The sequence below is a fragment of the Triturus cristatus genome, chromosome 5_2 (assembly GCF_964204655.1).
Source record: "Triturus cristatus chromosome 5_2, aTriCri1.1, whole genome shotgun sequence".
Taxonomy (NCBI): Eukaryota; Metazoa; Chordata; class Amphibia; order Caudata; family Salamandridae; genus Triturus; species Triturus cristatus.
The window spans coordinates 185,959,361-185,978,885 of record NC_140588.1 but is presented as its reverse complement, the minus strand read 5'-3'; positions in this window follow the sequence as shown (position 1 = coordinate 185,978,885).

Below are 19,525 nucleotides of genomic sequence, written 5' to 3'. Positions count from 1 at the left end.
ACTTTTCTTCGTCTTTGAGGACTTCTGTTGCTTCTTTCAGCATTTCTTTTTTTTTTCTTTCTGTGCGTTTTTTCTTCTTTCTTCACATGTCCTATCTCTGTAGGCACAGTTAGAAATTAGCATTTAAAAAACCTTTGAAATTTACTGAAAAAACCATAGGTTTCAGGCACGTTATAGTTAGGAATTAGCATTCAAAAAACCTTAAAAATTCACTGAAAAAACCATAGGTTTCAGGGGTGTTATAGTTAGCTGGACTTTTCACTCGTACCATTGAAATTCCCCTGTTATAGTTAGTTCAGCTAACTATAACTTGCGCGCCCGCAATGTATATATACATATATATATATATCACCACCAATTGCTGACCTTAATGAAAAGTCAACGGGACACATGCTCCGGGCACAAAAAAGGATTTATTCAGCATAATTAAAACGCTTTCCTGCAGTCCGTAAAACGCTTATGGCAGACGCGTTTCTGGCCGGAATGGCCGTCATTTGTGCAGGTCCCACAGGCTGTTGGTTTCTCGTGGACGTCAGAGACCACTCCCATAGAAGTAGACTCTCGACTCCTCCTCCCACAGTCAGGTGTGCTGATTGCGCTAGGAATCCCAGGTCCACTGCATGATGGTAATTGCAGTCCCCACGAGGTTCCTCATACAGTGATGTGGAACTCTGAACAGCGATATTGTCCCCAATTTCTTGGCGCAGGGCTGCACTCCACCACAGAAGTCCTGGATATGGTGGTCCAGCTTAAACCTTTACTTCTGCCCTTATCAGGCAGCACAATGCCGCCTCCTCTCTCCCCTCACTTAAATACTCTCCAATTGGAAATACCTCTACTTGGGGGGGCACCGTGATTGTACTCCTCGTACTCCTTCACAGATTGCTGATTTCGCAGAGCTCCAGAACGAGAGGGCGTGCCCCCTGCCGTTAAAAGCGGAAACCAGCTACACATCACCACCAATTGCTGACCTTAATGAAAAGTCAGCGGGACACATGCTCCGGGCACAAAAAGGATTTACTCAGCATAATTAAAACGCTTTCCTGCAGTCCGTGAAACGCTTATGGCAAATGCGTGTCTGTCCGGAATGGCTGTCATCAGTGCCGGTCGCACAGGCTTTTGGTTTCTCGTGGACTTTAGAGACCACTCCCATAAAAGTAGGCTCTCGACTCCTCCTCCCACAGGCAGGTGTGTTGATTGTACTAGGAATCCCAGGTCCACTGCATGATGGTAATTGCAGTCCCCACGAGGTTCCTCATACAGTGATGTGGAACTCTGAACAGTGATATTGTCCCCAATTTCTTGGCGCTGGGCTGCACTCCACCACAGAAGTCCTGGATATGGTGGTCCCGCTAAAACCTTTACTTGTGCCCTTATCAGGCAGCACAATGCTGCCTCCTCTCTCCCCTCGCTTAAATACTCTCCAATTGGAAATACCTCTGCTTTGGGGGGCGCCGCGATTGTACTCCTCGTACTCCACCACAGATTGCTGATTTCGTGGAGCTCCAGAACGAGAGGGCGTGCCCCTTGCCGGTATCAGCGGAAACTGGCTACACATCACCACCAATTGCTGACCTTAATGAAAAGTCAGTGGGATACATGCTCCGGGCACAAAAAGGATTTATTCAGCATAATTAAAACGCTTTCCTTCAGTGCGTGAAACGCTTATGGCAGACGCGTTTCTGGCTGGAATGGCCGTCATCAGTGCCGATCCCACAGGCTGTTGGTTTCTCGTGGACTTCAGAGACCACTCCCATAGAAGTAGACTCTCGACTCCTCTTCCCACAGGCAGGTGTTTTGATTGCGCTAGGAATCCCAGGTCCACTGCATGATGGTAATTGCAGTCCCCACGAGGTTCCTCATACAGTGATGTGGAATTCTGAACAGCGATATTGTCCCCAATTTCTTGGCGCTGGGCTGCACTCCACCACAGAAGTCCTGGATATGGGGGTCCCGCTAAAACCTTTACTTGTGCCCTTATCAGGCAGCACAATGCCGCCTCCTCTCTCCCCTCGCTTAAATAGTCTCCAATTGGAAATACCTCTTCTTGGGGGTGCGCCGCGATTGTACTCCTCGTACTCCACCACTGATTGCTGATTTCGTGGAGCTCCAGAACGAGAGGGCGTGCCCCCTGCCGGTATCAGCGGAAAACGGCTACACATCACCACCAATTGCTGACCTTAATGAAAAGTCAGCAGGACACATGCTCCGGGCACAAAAAAGGGTTTATTCAGCATAATTAAAACGCTTTCCTGCAGTCCGTGAAACGCTTATGGCAGACGCGTTTCTGGCCGGAATGGCCATCATCAGTGCCAGTCCCACAGGCTGCTGGTTTCTCGTGGACTTCAGAGACCACTCCCATAGAAGTAGACTCTCGACTCCTCCTCCCACAGGCAGGTGTGTCGATTGCACTAGGAATCCCAGGTCCACTGCATGATGGTAATTGCAGTCCCCACGAGTTTCCTCATACAGTGATGTGGAACTCTGAACAGCGATATTGTCCCCAATTTCTTGGCGCTGGGCTGCACTCCACCACAGAAGTCCTGGATATGGTGGTCCCGCTAAAACCTTTACTTGTGCCCTTATCAGGCAGCACAATGTCCACAATGCCGCCTCCTCTCTCCCCTCGCTTAAATACTCTCCAATTACAAATACCTCTGCTTGGGGGGGCGCCGCGATTGTATTCCTCGTATTCCACCACAGATTGCTGATTTTGCGGAGCTCCAGAACGAGAGGGCATGCCCCCTGCCGGTATCAGTGGAAACCGGCTACACATCACCACCAATTGCTGACCTTAATGAAAAGTCAGCGGGACACATGCTCCGGGCACAAAAAAGGATTCATTCAGCATAATTAAAATGCTTTCCTGCAGTCTGTGAAACGCTTATGGCAGACGCGTTTCTGGCCGGAATGGCCATCATCAGTGCCGGTCCCACAGGCTGTTGGTTTCTCGTGGACTTCAGAGACCACTCCCATAGAAGTATACTCTCGACTCCTCCTCCCACAGGCAGGTGTGTTGATTGCGCTAGGAATCCCAGGTCCAATCCATGATGGTAATTGCAGTCCCCACGAGGTTCCTCATACAGTGATGTGGAACTCTGAACTGCGATATTGTCCCCAATTTCTTGGCGCTGGGCTGCACTCCACCACAGAAGTCCTGGATATGGTGGTCCCGCTAAAACCTTTACTTGTGCCCTTATCAGGCAGCACAATGTCACCTCTTCTCTCCCCTCACCTAAATACTCTCCAATTGGAAATACCTCTGCTTGGGGGGGCGCCGCGAGTGTACTCCTCGTACGCCACCACAGATTGCTGATTTCGCGGAGCTCCAGAACGAGAGGTCGTGCCCCCTGCCGGTATCAGCGGAAACTGGCTACACATCACCACCAATTGCTGACCTTAATGAAAAGTCAGCGGGACACATGATCTGGGCACAAAAAAGGATTTGTTTAGCATAATTAAAACGCTTTCCTGCAGTCTGTGATATGCTTATGGCAGACGCTTTTCTGGCCGGAATGGCCGTCATCAGTGCCGGTCCCACAGGCTGTTGGTTTCTCGTGGACTTCAGAGACCACTCCCATAGAAGTAGACTCTCGACTCCTCCTCCCACAGGCAGGTGTTTTGATTGCGCTAGGAATCCCAGGTCCACTGCATGATGGTAATTGCAGTCCCCACAAGGTTCCTCATACAGTGATGTGGAACTCTGAACAGTGATATTATCCCCAATTTCTTGGCGCTGGGCTGCACTCCACCACAGAAGTCCTGGATATGGTGGTCCCGCTAAAACCTTTACTTGTGCCCTTATCAGGCAGCACAATGCTGCCTCCTCTCTCCCCTCGCTTAAATACTCTCCAATTGGAAATACCTCTGCTTTGGGGGGCGCCGCGATTGTACTCCTCGTACTCCACCACAGATTGCTGATTTCGTGGAGCTCCAGAACGAGAGGGCGTGCCCCTTGCCGGTATCAGCGGAAACTGGCTACACATCACCACCAATTGCTGACCTTAATGAAAAGTCAGTGGGATACATGCTCCGGGCACAAAAAGGATTTATTCAGCATAATTAAAACGCTTTCCTTCAGTGCGTGAAACGCTTATGGCAGACGCGTTTCTGGCTGGAATGGCCGTCATCAGTGCCGATCCCACAGGCTGTTGGTTTCTCGTGGACTTCAGAGACCACTCCCATAGAAGTAGACTCTCGACTCCTCTTCCCACAGGCAGGTGTTTTGATTGCGCTAGGAATCCCAGGTCCACTGCATGATGGTAATTGCAGTCCCCACGAGGTTCCTCATACAGTGATGTGGAATTCTGAACAGCGATATTGTCCCCAATTTCTTGGCGCTGGGCTGCACTCCACCACAGAAGTCCTGGATATGGGGGTCCCGCTAAAACCTTTACTTGTGCCCTTATCAGGCAGCACAATGCCGCCTCCTCTCTCCCCTCGCTTAAATAGTCTCCAATTGGAAATACCTCTTCTTGGGGGTGCGCCGCGATTGTACTCCTCGTACTCCACCACTGATTGCTGATTTCGTGGAGCTCCAGAACGAGAGGGCGTGCCCCCTGCCGGTATCAGCGGAAAACGGCTACACATCACCACCAATTGCTGACCTTAATGAAAAGTCAGCAGGACACATGCTCCGGGCACAAAAAAGGGTTTATTCAGCATAATTAAAACGCTTTCCTGCAGTCCGTGAAACGCTTATGGCAGACGCGTTTCTGGCCGGAATGGCCATCATCAGTGCCAGTCCCACAGGCTGCTGGTTTCTCGTGGACTTCAGAGACCACTCCCATAGAAGTAGACTCTCGACTCCACCTCCCACAGGCAGGTGTGTCGATTGCACTAGGAATCCCAGGTCCACTGCATGATGGTAATTGCAGTCCCCACGAGTTTCCTCATACAGTGATGTGGAACTCTGAACAGCGATATTGTCCCCAATTTCTTGGCGCTGGGCTGCACTCCACCACAGAAGTCCTGGATATGGTGGTCCCGCTAAAACCTTTACTTGTGCCCTTATCAGGCAGCACAATGTCCACAATGCCGCCTCCTCTCTCCCCTCGCTTAAATACTCTCCAATTACAAATACCTCTGCTTGGGGGGGCGCCGCGATTGTATTCCTCGTATTCCACCACAGATTGCTGATTTTGCGGAGCTCCAGAACGAGAGGGCATGCCCCCTGCCGGTATCAGTGGAAACCGGCTACACATCACCACCAATTGCTGACCTTAATGAAAAGTCAGCGGGACACATGCTCCGGGCACAAAAAAGGATTCATTCAGCATAATTAAAATGCTTTCCTGCAGTCTGTGAAACGCTTATGGCAGACGCGTTTCTGGCCGGAATGGCCGTCATCAGTGCCGGTCCCACAGGCTGTTGGTTTCTCGTGGACTTCAGAGACCACTCCCATAGAAGTATACTCTCGACTCCTCCTCCCACAGGCAGGTGTGTTGATTGCGCTAGGAATCCCAGGTCCAATCCATGATGGTAATTGCAGTCCCCACGAGGTTCCTCATACAGTGATGTGGAACTCTGAACTGCGATATTGTCCCCAATTTCTTGGCGCTGGGCTGCACTCCACCACAGAAGTCTTGGATATGGTGGTCCCGCTAAAACCTTTACTTGTGCCCTTATCAGGCAGCACAATGTCACCTCTTCTCTCCCCTCACCTAAATACTCTCCAATTGGAAATACCTCTGCTTGGGGGGGCGCAGCGAGTGTACTCCTCGTACGCCACCACAGATTGCTGATTTTGCGGAGCTCCAGAACGAGAGGTCGTGCCCCCTGCCGGTATCAGCGGAAACTGGCTACACATCACCACCAATTGCTGACCTTAATGAAAAGTCAGCGGGACACATGATCTGGGCACAAAAAAGGATTTGTTTAGCATAATTAAAACGCTTTCCTGCAGTCTGTGATATGCTTATGGCAGACGCTTTTCTGGCCGGAATGGCCGTCATCAGTGCCGGTCCCACAGGCTGTTGGTTTCTCGTGGACTTCAGAGACCACTCCCATAGAAGTAGACTCTCGACTCCTCCTCCCACAGGCAGGTGTTTTGATTGCGCTAGGAATCCCAGGTCCACTGCATGATGGTAATTGCAGTCCCCACAAGGTTCCTCATACAGTGATGTGGAACTCTGAACAGTGATATTATCCCCAATTTCTTAGCCCTGGGCTGCACTCCACCACATAAGTCCTGGATATGGTGGTCCAGCTAAAACCTTTACTTGTGCCCTTATCAGGCAGCACAATGCGGCCTCCTTTCTCCCCTCGCTTAAATACTCTCCAATTGGAAATACCTCTGCTTGGGGGGTGCCGCGATTGTATTCCTCGTACTCCACCACAGATTTCTGATTTCGCGGAGCTACAGAACGAGAGGGCATGCCCCCTGCCGGTATCAGCGGAAACCGGCTACACATCACCACCAATTGCTGACCTTAATGAAAAGTCAGTGGGACACATGCTTCAGGCACAAAAAAGGATTTATTCAGCATAATTAAAACGCTTTCCTGCAGTCTGTGAAACGCTTATGGCAGACGCGTTTCTGGCCGGAATGGCCGTCATCAGTGCCGGTCCCACAGGCTGTTGGTTTCTCGTGGACTTCAGAGACCACTCCCATAGAAGTAGACTCTCGAATCCTCCTCCCACAGGCAGGTGTGTTGATTGCGCTAGGAATCCCAGGTCCACTGCATGATGGTAATTGCAGTTCCCACGAGGTTCCTCATACAGTGATGTGGAACTCTGAACAGCGATATTGTCCCCAATTTCTTGGCGCTGGCTGCACCCCACCACAGAAGTCCTGGATATGGTGGTCCCGCTAAAACCTTTACTTGTGCCCTTATCAGGCAGCACAATGTCCACAATGCCGCCTCCTCTCTCCCCTCGCTTAAATACTCTCCAATTACAAATACCTCTAGTTGGGGGGCGCCGCGATTGTATTCCTCGTACTCCACCACAGATTGTTGATTTTGCGGAGCTCCAGAACGAGAGGGCATGCCCCCTGCTGGTATCAGTGGAAACTGGCTACACATCACCAGCAATTGCTGACCTTAATGAAAAGTCAGCGGGACACATGTTTCGGGCACAAAAAAGGATTTATTCAGCATAATTAAAATGCTGTCCTGCAGTCTGTGAAACGCTTATGGCGGACGCGTTTCTGGCCGGAATGGCTGTCATCAGTGCTGGTCCCACAGGATGTTGGTTTCTCGTGGCCTTCAGAGACCACTCCCATAGAAGTAGACTCTCGACTCCTCCTCCCACAGGCAGGTGTGTTGATTGCGCTAGGAATTTCAAGTCCACTGCATGATGGTAATTGCAGTCCCCACAAGGTTCCTCATACAGTGATGTGGAACTCTGAACAGCGATACTGTCCCCAATTTCTTGACGCTGGGCTGCACTCCACCACAGAAGTCCTGGATATGGTGGTCCCGCTAATACCTTTACTTGTGCCCTTATCAGGCAGCACAATGCCACCTCCTCTCTCCCCTCGCTTAAATACTCTCCAATTGGAAATACCTCTGCTTGGGGGGGCACCGCGATTGTGCTCCTCGTACTCCACCACTGATTGCTGATTTCGTGGAGCTCCAGAACGAGAGGGCGTGCCCCCTGCCGGTATCAGCGGAAACCGGCTACACATCACCACCAATTGCTGACCTTAATGAAAAGTCAACAGGACACATGCTCCGGGCACAAAAAAGGATTTATTCAGCATAATTAAAACGCTTTCCTGCAGTCCGTGAAACGCTTATGGCAGACACGTTTGTGGCCGGAATGGCCATCATCAGTGCCGGTCCCACAGGCTGTTGGTTTCTCGTGGACTTCAGAGACCACTCCTATAGAAGTAGACTCTCGACTCCTCCTCCTACAGGGAGGTGTGTTGATTGCGCTAGGAATCCCAGGTCCAATCCATGATGGTAATTGCAGTCCCCACGAGGTTCCTCATACAGTGATGTGGAACTCTGAACAGCGATATTGTCCCCAATTTCTTGGCGCTGGGCTGCACTCCACTACAGAAGTCCTGGATATGGTGGTCCAGCTAAAACCTTTACTTGTGCCCTTATCAGGCAGCACAATGGCACCTCTTCTCTCCCCTCACCTAAATACTCTCCAATTGGAAATACCTCTGCTTGGGGGGGCGCCGCGAGTGTACTCCTCGTACACCACAGATTGCTGATTTCGCGGAGCTCCAGAACGAGAGGTCGTGCCCCCTGCCGGTATCAGCGGAAACTGGCTACACATCACCACCAATTGCTGACCTTAATGAAAAGTCAGCGGGAGACATGATCTGGGCACAAAAAAGGATTTGTTTAGCATAATTAAAACGCTTTCCTGCAGTCTGTGATATGCTTATGGCAGACGCTTTTCTGGCCGGAATGGCCGTCATCAGTGCCGGTCCCACAGGCTGTTGGTTTCTCGTGGACTTCAGAGACCACTCCCATAGAAGTAGACTCTCGACTCCTCCTCCCACAGGCAGGTGTTTTGATTGCGCTAGGAATCCCAGGTCCACTGCATGATGGTAATTGCAGTCCCCACAAGGTTCCTCATACAGTGATGTGGAACTCTGAACAGTGATATTATCCCCAATTTCTTAGCCCTGGGCTGCACTCCACCACAGAAGTCCTGGATATGGTGGTCCAGCTAAAACCTTTACTTGTGCCCTTATCAGGCAGCACAATGCGGCATCCTTTCTCCCCTCGCTTAAATACTCTCCAATTGGAAATACCTCTGCTTGGGGGGTGCCGCGATTGTATTCCTCGTACTCCACCACAGATTTCTATTTTCGCGGAGCTACAGAACGAGAGGGCATGCCCCCTGCCGGTATCAGCGGAAACCGGCTACACATCACCACCAATTGCTGACCTTAATGAAAAGTCAGTGGGACACATGCTCCGGGCACAAAAAAGGATTTATTCAGCATAATTAAAACGCTTTCCTGCAGTCTGTGAAACGCTTATGGCAGACGCGTTTCTGGCCGGAATGGCCGTCATCAGTGCCGGTCCCACAGGCTGTTGGTTTCTCGTGGACTTCAGAGACCACTCCCATAGAAGTAGACTCTCGAATCCTCCTCCCAGAGGCAGGTGTGTTAATTGCGCTAGGAATCCCAGGTCCACTGCATGATGGTAATTGCAGTCCCCACGAGGTTCCTCATACAGTGATGTGGAACTCTGAACAGCGATATTGTCCCCAATTTCTTGGCGCTGGCTGCACCCCACCACAGAAGTCCTGGATATGGTGGTCCCGCTAAAACCTTTACTTGTGCCCTTATCAGGCAGCACAATGCCACCTCCTCTCTCCCCTCGCTTAAATACTCTCCAATTGGAAATACCTCTGCTTGGGGGGGCACCGCGATTGAACTCCACCACAGATTGCTGATTTCGCGGAGCTCCAGAACGAGAGGGCGTGCCCCCTGCCGGTATCAGCGGAAACCGGCTACACATCACCACCAATTGCTGACCTTAATGAAAAATCAGCGGGACACATGCTTCGGGCACAAAAAAGGATTTATTCAACATAATTGAAACGCTTTCCTGCAGTCCGTGAAACGCTTATGGCAGACGCGTTTCTTTCTGGAATATATATATATATCAGGCGGGCAACTAGAGCCAAATTATGGGGGGGGCTGAAAAAGATTTTGCGGGGGGGGGCTAATTCTTCCAGCCATAGGCAGAGTGGCTTTAAGAAGGGGTGAAAACACAACAAAAGCCTCATTAACAAGTAAATGATCCTTTAAAGACCTGTGAAGTACACGGGTGCGGCTGCAATTAGAGGGTCGCCAGCCCGGGAAGCTGTCTCAGCCCGGGCTGACACACACGACGAGGGGGCTGAAGCCCGGTTAGCCCAATGGGTGTTGCACGCCTATATATATATATATAATCTAACTGAAAACTAGTTGAAAAAAGATATGAAGTACTTGGATGTGACGGTTGTTTAGTGAGACACAACAAAGGGAATCTAATTAAACACCGAAAGCTTAGTTGCAAAACCCCAGAGAGAAGAGAGTTTTTCTACTTGCCACTTTTGCAGTTGTTCAAACCATGGCATGCTGAATCAGTTTTACTTTGACATTATAACTGTTACAAAGGTGCCTTCAGAGAGAGCATTGAGCATTCAGTCTTTCCAAGCTACTTGCAAATGTTGAAAGATGAGATTGAACAGGAAGAAACCATTGCTGCTGAGATAGCCAAAGAGAGTTCACAAAGCAGCCAAAGTTCTGCAAAAGTGAGTCAAGATCCTCACGGAGAACCAATTATTCAAAATGAAGCAACGATAGCTATGGATGAGATGGAGACTGCACTGCAGCAAGCAAGAGAGGAAACTGTGGATTTAAAGAACTTAGTACAACAACTGAACAATGAACAAAAATAAAGGTACAACAAAGTTAAAGCTAAAATAGAGCACAAATTTCTCCATGAGAAGAAATACTGTGATTGTTCTTTGTATAACCCTGTATTACTATACATCAGCAGTCAAGCTAACACTGGAAAAAGCTTCCTAATTGAAGTTCTCACTGGTTATCTACAGAAGACTACAGAATCAAATTTGTCATGTGTAGTAACAGCACCAACAGGATTAGCTGCACATAACATTAAATGTATTACTTTACATCGCCTACTAATGCTACCTGTTGAACTTGACAATAAGCTAGAATACCTGAAATTAGCTGGTGAAGTTTTCCATGAGGTATTAAGAGTATTGAAGAAACTGAGGTTTTTAATCATTGCTGAGGTCAGAATGATATCCAATTAAATGCTTGCTTCCATACACTTAAAAATGCAGCAGATTTTAAGAACAAACTATGATGAGCTCTTTGGAGGAAAGCACATAATTGTATTTCGAGACCTACTGCAACTTACCCCCATAGAAGGACAACCTGTTTTCAAAACACTTGTGCATAATGAAACAGGAAGTCCTAAGGGGAGTATTGGCAAATTGAATATTTGATTAAACTTTAAATACAAAAAACTAGTGAAAAACATGTGTCAAGCATCTGATGTGAATTATGCAGATAAACTGAAGGACATTAGAAGAGTTCTGACAAAAGAGGGGAAATGGCTTTGGAAAGTCATCTTATCTAAAACCTATTTCCATCTGATATTACAGCAGCAGACGTAATGTACAATTTCATTGGAGAACAGAAGTCTATAAGTTGTTTAATGCCAAGACTTCAAGAGCGCTCCAACTTTAACGAATCATTACTACAACTGGAGAAAGAAGATATTTTGGAGATTACAACTACTGATAAAATAGAACATCAGGGAGTCGCAATACTACTCACAGATAAACTACAAACAAAATTGAATGCTTTGGAGCAGCCTGTAGCCAAAACTGCAGGATTAGAAAAGCGTTTACACATGAGCAAAAACTGATGAGTAATTTTACTCTGTAATTTAAATGTTGAGGAAGGGTTAGTAGGGAAGTAATTGATTTTATTAATTTCTCAAATAGAGATGAGGTGGATTACTTGACCATAAAATTTGATCAGATTAATGGCGTGAAGCAGATTGGCCATTGTGTTGTATGTTTTTTTCTAGTGAAAGACTTATACGTGCTGCACCAACAGTTCCCACTCTGTCTAGCATATGCTGTAACTGTCCGTAAATCACAAGGTTTAAATGTAGATTCAGCTTTTGTTAATATTGGAAGTATTGAATTTAAAGAATGAATGTCATATGTAGCATTGTCGCAAGTTGGAAGATTGTCTAGTTTGTTTTTAATTGATTTTGATGAAAAGAAAGTTAGTGCTGATGTAAAATGTGTAAGACAGTGCAATCGGTAAATAAATGTCTATGCTTCTCATTTAGGGCAATATCCTGTTTGAGAAATGGATAATCAGTTCAAAATGAAAAATTACAAAACAATGTGCTGATGCTGAAGAAGAAAAACAGGCACAAGGATCTAGAAGCTGTGAAGAAGAGAAAACTGGAAAATGACGGAGATATTGTAGGCTAGCAGGTGGAAAACATTTCAGGGGTGAACTGCTATGCAAATGTTGTTCTCAATGAACTGTTTAATTTACCACATCCAGTCAACCAAATTCAACAAAACCCAGATAAGAGTTCGTGTTCTACACTGTAACACTTGCTCCAAAATGTACTGACTGACAGAACGCTCACTACACAAGCACAGACTGGAAATTTTCAACCTCTTATTAGAGGCAAATCCTAGTGTCCTCTTTCTGACAGAAACATGGTTACACGAGAGTGCGGGCCCTGATGTGGCTTCTGCCCTCCCCGCTAACTATGCTATCACTAGGATTGACAGACAAAACCAGTCAGGAGGTGGAATTGCTATCATTTTCGATAGAGATGTGAAGTGTACTTTTGAACAAATTACCATCCCTGACTGTGAAGCGGGTTTTTTCAAATCTCCCTGAATCCTAACTGTACAATGTCCGGCATATTGTTATACCGGCCCCCCGGAAATTCCTCCATATGGGCTTCCAACTTAGCAAACTATATTACTCCTTACTATATTGCATCTAAAAATTTCTCACTCATTGGTGACTTAAATTTACACTTGGAGGATCCATCCATTCCCGCTTGTACTAATTTACTTGATGACTTGAAGGCCCTAAATTTGACCTTAATTAATACTGGACCGACTCATAATAAAGGTCACCTGCTCGACCCCATTTTCTCCAACCTTACCGAGCTCAAATGGCACAACACATCTCCTATCTGTTGGTCGGACCATTATTTAATTGAATTGAGTATAAAACTTGTACCTTTCGCTTTCACGACACCCGACGTTTCTGTTATATCGAGGAAAAATTGGAAGTCACTTGACATGGCCAAATTAAATGAGGCACTTCATGAAAATCCTCCTAGGAAGGTCCATAACATGAATAGCCTGGCTGAAGCCACTCATAAATGGCTCAGCGATGCTGCTGACCACTGCTTATCTACCACTTCCATTAAAAGTAACAGACACCGTCATCCTGCTCCATGGTTTAATGATCTCCTAAAAATAGAAAAATCAAGATGTAAGGCATTGGAGCGAAAATGGCGTAAAGACTACGACCCTGAAGCTAAAAACATCTATCACGTGGCCAGGAATTTATACCACTCCTCCTGTGCAAAAACTCATGCAGCTTTTGTGTCCCATTCTATCACGGAAGCAACTAACAAGTCGAAAACTCTGTTTAACCTGGTCAAGGATCTAGCTGGTGCCCACACCACAGCCGTGGCTCCCCCACTAAACTCACAACAATGCCAAGATCTTGCATGTTTCTTTTCTGAGAAAATTGAAAAAATCATCAGGGACATAAAAACCAACAACACCGTATCTCCCCCTTCCATTGATTTGGAACTTGCCTCCTTCGGTGAAAATACCTTGGAATCTTGGCCCCTCATTACGGTAGACACAATGAAAACCATTCTTAAAAACACTAAGTCCGGTTCCCCCAGGGACCCCGTCCCAATTAAATTCATCAAACAACTTGATGACCAGTCCTTAGGAGTTATAGTTGATACGCTCAACGCTTCATTTGAACTTTCCTCAGTCCCGACTCTCTGGAAACACGCCATGGTCACGCCTCTGTTAAAAAAGCCTACAGCTAACCCGGAATGTTTGGCAAACTATAGACCCATTTCCCTGCTCCCTGCATTTTCCAAGTGCTTGGAGAGACATGTCCACACGGCTTTATCCACCTTTGTCGAAAAGAACTCTCTCCTGCACCCCTCACAATCTGGTTTCCGAGTTGGTTTCTCGACGGAAACCACTCTTCTTGGAGTCACGGAACATATCCGCAATCTCCTTGACAAAAGTCAGACAGTCGCGCTCATGCTCCTTGATCTGAGCGCGGCCTTTGACACTATATCGCATGAAATCCTCATTAAGGCATTGTATAGGAATGGTGTCCGGGGTAAAGCGCTTGATTGGATTCGTTCTTTTTTGGGAGACCGGACATTCCAAATAACATCCTCTACGGCCTGCTCTGAATTGTTCAATGCCCCCCACGGCGTGCCTCAGGGATCTATATTGAGCCCTTTATTTTTTAATATTTATCTCAGAACCTTAGCTGATTTAGCAGAACAATCCGGACTCTCCCTTATGACTTACGCAGATGATTCCCAAATTATCTTTTCCCTATCCGAACCAGTCACATCTTCTTCATCTCCCCTCAAACTTGGGCTTCAAAACATCCTTAATTGGATGACGAGAAACCAATTAAAACTTAATGGAGACAAGACAGAGGTCCTCCTCTTAGGAAAACAGCAAGAACTCTGGAATCCCACTCACTGGCCTGACCAGTTGGCCGCTTTTCCCACACCAGTGACTCAAGTTCGCAACCTGGGTTTCATCTTGGACAGTGCCCTTTCAATGAGTAAACAGGTCAATAAAGTTGTTGGGCTTTGCCTCACCATTATTAAATGGTTGAGGAAAATTATCTGGATGCTGCCACCTTCTACTCAGAAGACTGTAGTCAATGCCCTCATTACTTCCCGGCTTGACTATGGTAACATTTTGTATCTCGGGTCTAATAAAGCTGTAGTCAGTCGACTGCAACTTGTTCAGAATGCCGCAGTCCGTTTGCTGTGCAAAATTCCTAAAAACTCCGAGGTCTCAAGCTACCGCCGTGAGCTTCACTGGCTCAGGGTTGATAGCAGAATTCGCTTCAAAGCCCTGACATATATGTTCAGAATCAAGGCAGGTACAGCACCTAAATACCTTCTTGCTTTGGCCCATCCTTACTTCCCCAAGCGTAGTCTCCGTTCACAATCTCATTCTAATTTTTGTGTTCCAAGATTTAAATTGGCAAGAATGGGAGGCAGATCGTTTGCCTACCTTGGTCCGTCCCTCTGGAACGCACTCCCTCCTTTCATTCTAAAAGAGGATAACTATGTCAGGTTTCGAAGAAATGTTAAGACCTGGTTATTCGAACAATAACTAGAATAGCTAGTATTCGCCCCTGACATTCCTTGCTGTATCTCGGCGCCGGGAAACCCTTTTTGGGTAGCTGTTGCGCCTTACAAGTTCAAAAAATAAAATAAAAAATAAAATAAAACTGTGATACATTCTATTCGAGATCTTTAATATATGTATGTAGGTGATCAGTAATGTTTTCTCTCAACAATCAACTAGATGCACAAGTATTTATATTGTTCATGGTTGGAGTTTTAGAAGACGAAGGTGTAAATATTGAGGATTTATTTGGACTGAGTTACATATGGAACCATGACTGAAGATTGTGATTAGTCATCTACTACTGAAATAAATTCTGAGCATATTCTCTATTTACCATTACCAGATACCAAAACTGTGCCTTTTGACAAATTGTTGAAGAATGCTAACCAAAGTATGACCTGCCCAAACTAAAGATCAGATGTTATCTCTATGTTAATCCTAACAATAATCGGAAAATACCTTCTTGTAAAGTTAAAATTATGCAGAGCAGATGGTTCCAAATTGGAAACCCAAATTACAAACTTCAAAGCTAGACAAATATCAATTTCTGGAAGACTTTTTACTACTTCGGCTATCATCTTTCACGAAGGACTTAATGCAACCTCTGGACACTACACTTTCTATTTAAAGAGTGAGACTGAATGGACAGAATGCAATGACATCAACCTAAAATTCAAACCACCAAACTCGTATCTTTTCTGTCTTCAACCAAATGTCTATGGTGGAATTCTAGATGAAAAAGTGATAGACGGTGTTTCTTCAACATGGTTCATTAGACTTTTAGACATCTTTTTATTCGATCAGTTTTATATAGCACTGGCTAGACCCGAAGGTATCAGAGCGCTTTACATAAGGAAACAGCAAGTTGCAAGTTACAAAATTTCACACAAATTACAGAATGATTACATAGTCGAGACAGGAGTTACTAGCGAACATAAAAATCAAGACCCAAGAAAACCAACGAGAGCTGGAAGTCGATTGGGAGGAGACAGTAGCAGAGAAAACAACGAGACAAATGTCCGAAGTCCAGCTGGGTGGTGATGGCCATAGTGGTTTTCCGGAGCTAATTCTCCACTAGAGCTGTCGGTACAGCTCCACCAGGAATCGGCCGTGTGGTTCGGGCTCAGCTGGGTTAGAAAAAAGATCAGGAAGTGACCGAAGGTCTTGAGTCCAGAAACGGGCGAGTGGAGATGACGAGGATGGCAGGATAGGAAAGGGTATGTAGCTTGGCAGCCATCTTACAGTCAGGCAAGTTGAGTCTGTTTATCCCTGTGACTCTGCAGCTGGGCTTGCCTCTAGTTCTGTGGTTCGTATTACTCAGTTATGCCATTTATCCAGATAGAACATCGGGACCCCCTCGACTAATGGGACATCTCCTCTCTCCAGTGAAAATACCTTGGCAGGCGCCATTTTAGGGACATCTTCTCTCTCCGGTGGAAGTACCTTGGCGGGCGCCATTTTAGGGTAAGGTTCGTCGAGCTCCAATTTAAGAGAAATTGATGACGTTTCTAGGGGATTCATTTTGGGGCCTGCCGGTCCTCTGAGCCCACATTGGGATTGCATGTGGCTGTTTGCCGCTCTGCAATGCCCACAGCAATTTTGAACAAATTGACTAGGCTCCCGCAGTGATTAGATCAGCTCCGCCATTGCCAGCGGGGATGTCCTAACATTGGTATTGCACCCATTACCATCTGTTAATTTGAGCCGCTTGTGCAGGAGGATCGGTTGTGTCTCACTCACTGCATCACGGAGCCAAGAATGCCGCGGCATCCGCACACTCTAATTACAGCAGGGCATGCACCTTCCTTGTAGCTGTGCCCGGAGACAGCTCCTCTACATATTTCGGCGCAGTACACCTCCGTCCTCCGCCGGCGTGTTGGAATTCAGCTGCAGCCCCTCACCACGGAGCTCCAATATCTGGTGCCTTCTGTGATCGCAGGGGGCCCACTCACACGCTAGCCCTCCGTCAAGTTTCCGCTGTTCAGGGCTCAGGCCGCCTCATTCACGGAGCGCGATCCGTCTTCCTCAGCTCCAGGGTTGCGGCTCGGTCCAACCACCATTTTGCATGCCCTTGCGGCCACAAGGAGGAAACACGAACACAGTGTTTCTAGCCGGTCGATTACGGAACCCAGCACTGCAGCATACCGGGCGGTTCCTGAGGAGGTCAGCTATAATGCGCTGACATTCACAGGGCGAGATCTTCGGTGGATCCGCAGATTTTTAACGGATCATGAATCTGGCCAACATAATTTTTCCTATTGATGGTAATGTCTTTAAAAACTTCTTCAAAATTCAGCAGTCCTTTTATCTTCCACAAAGGCGTTAATACCATATCTAAATACTACACTGACTATTTAAAGTCTGAAACTGAATGGGCATAATCCAATTGCAGCAGCCTTAAGTTGAAAATAAAATTTGACTTTGAAACTAAAAAAAGACCCCTTTTGTTTTGTTCAACAAACAAACCTCTACGTACTTTCTGTAGAAAAAAACGACACTATGTGATATTCTCTATATGTATCAATAGCATTTAAACATAATTCCGTTCACCAGGGGTGATGTTTACAAAAGGATCTCTAAAATTGAAGAGTGCTTTATATTTATTTGTAATATTGTACCAGACATAATAATTTAAGAAATATTTTTGACATATGTTTGTTTATATTACTTTAGTAACTCCAGAAAAAGCAATTGAGTAATGAGTTGTAGTGAGTGCAATGCATAGTGTCATTTATAATGATGTACCAAGCAGATTTGGGTTAATACAGCCACTGATACATCCACTCAGTCACCCATGCATCCACTCACAGAACCACTCACTCTCCGATTTGGCCGCTCACACACGGACTCACTCTTCTATACTGTTACTCACATACCTGCTCACTCACCCACCCATACCGGCACTCGCATACACACTCACTAACCCATACAGTCACTGATATACCCCCTTACTCACCCACACAGCTACTCACATACCCACTCACTCACCCATAAAGCCACTAATGCAGCCACTCACATACCAATACATCCACTCACACAGCCACTAGCTCACCCATACAGCACACTTTTTCTTTCGCTAACTGTAATAGGTGCTGTAATCGGTGGTTCTGACAAGAACCTTTTTATTTTAGTTTATGTTTTGTAGAACTGTGTGTTTTTTTGATTTTCAAACAATTTGTATTTTTCTGTATTTTTTATTAAACAAAATTGAAATGGGGGGGGGTAAAAAATTGTAATCAGAAACATAAAAACAGTATAAAAACTGGGATAAATGAAAGACAAATAACAAGTATGTTGCCTTGCAGCTTCAAGGATGGCATCAACAGACTCTTCACCAGAGCGTAGTGCTGCAGCCAAGGCAATATGTGCCAACATACCTTTACCCTGGTGCAATTTGTGACAACCCCTCTCCACTTCAGTAGGAACTCTCTCCCCAGGGAAAGATTGGTGTAGCTGTGAATGCAGATGGCCCCTCTCCATCTCTCTTCTTCCATGCCCTCTTCAAGCTGTTACAATGGCAACTCTTCAATATGGCGCAACATTGAAGCTGTACCACAGGAATATTTTTTGTTGATTCCTCTCGAGAGGGTCTTCTCACACAAACTGCATTTTATGCATTTTGTCACAGTCATGGACTCTCCAGCAGGGATCCTAAAAAATCCCCAAGCAATACTTAGCTTTTTGGGTGCAGGCCTCTTTATCACCAGAGTCTTATTGTTCTACCTCCTGCTGTTCTGGCTGCTATGGCACCTCCTGCTGTTCACTACCCCCGTGCTGCCATTTTGATGATAACAAATTACACTCAACATTTCTAATCAGAGTACTGTACTAAAAGCAAAGGACAGCTCTAAAGAATGATCCAAAAATGAATGAAAGGCTCAAGAAGAGAGAAACGGGTGGGAAATTCCTTTGAGGATTAATGAAAGTTGCATTCTCCAATCAAATCTCTTTCTTACATAGTCAGATGATCTTCACGAATACTGACATCATCGTGAAAACCGGCGGCGGCGCAAAGAAGGGAAATACAACTAAAAGGTGCTTAACATTAAAAATGAATGCAAAGGTAGATGTTTAAACACCATGTTAGTAAACAGCTATTGTCAAACATTCATTTCAAAATCTGTATATATGTGTTTTAAACTTTGTAAAAAACACGCAGTCTTTGCAACTTCTTTGTGAAACAGGAACATACTCTCGGCAATAATTCGCAATTAATTTGCGACGATTATAAAATTTAGAAAAAACAAACACCGTTAATCCACTGAAACAAATGAAAGGGAGTGACATAGAGAAATACATAAATGAGTGGTCCATTACGCAGGTGTAGTGTATAATATCTGGTAGACATTTGCACAATGACAAAATAGTAAATAATTTCTCAGTACAAAGTACACTATTTAAAAAAATCAGTTGACTCTTCTTAAAAAACTGAGATTCCATTCACATCCTCATGTTCATTTTAGATAAATGAAACCTCTACATAGATCATTTACAAATATAAACAAAGCACTTGCCACAGGTAAAGCTCCACTTGATAAAATGGAAACAAATCTATCTTATTAGGCTGGGTGAACAGAATCCAAAAACGTTCCCTTTAAAAATCCATATTGAAAAAAGATCTGAA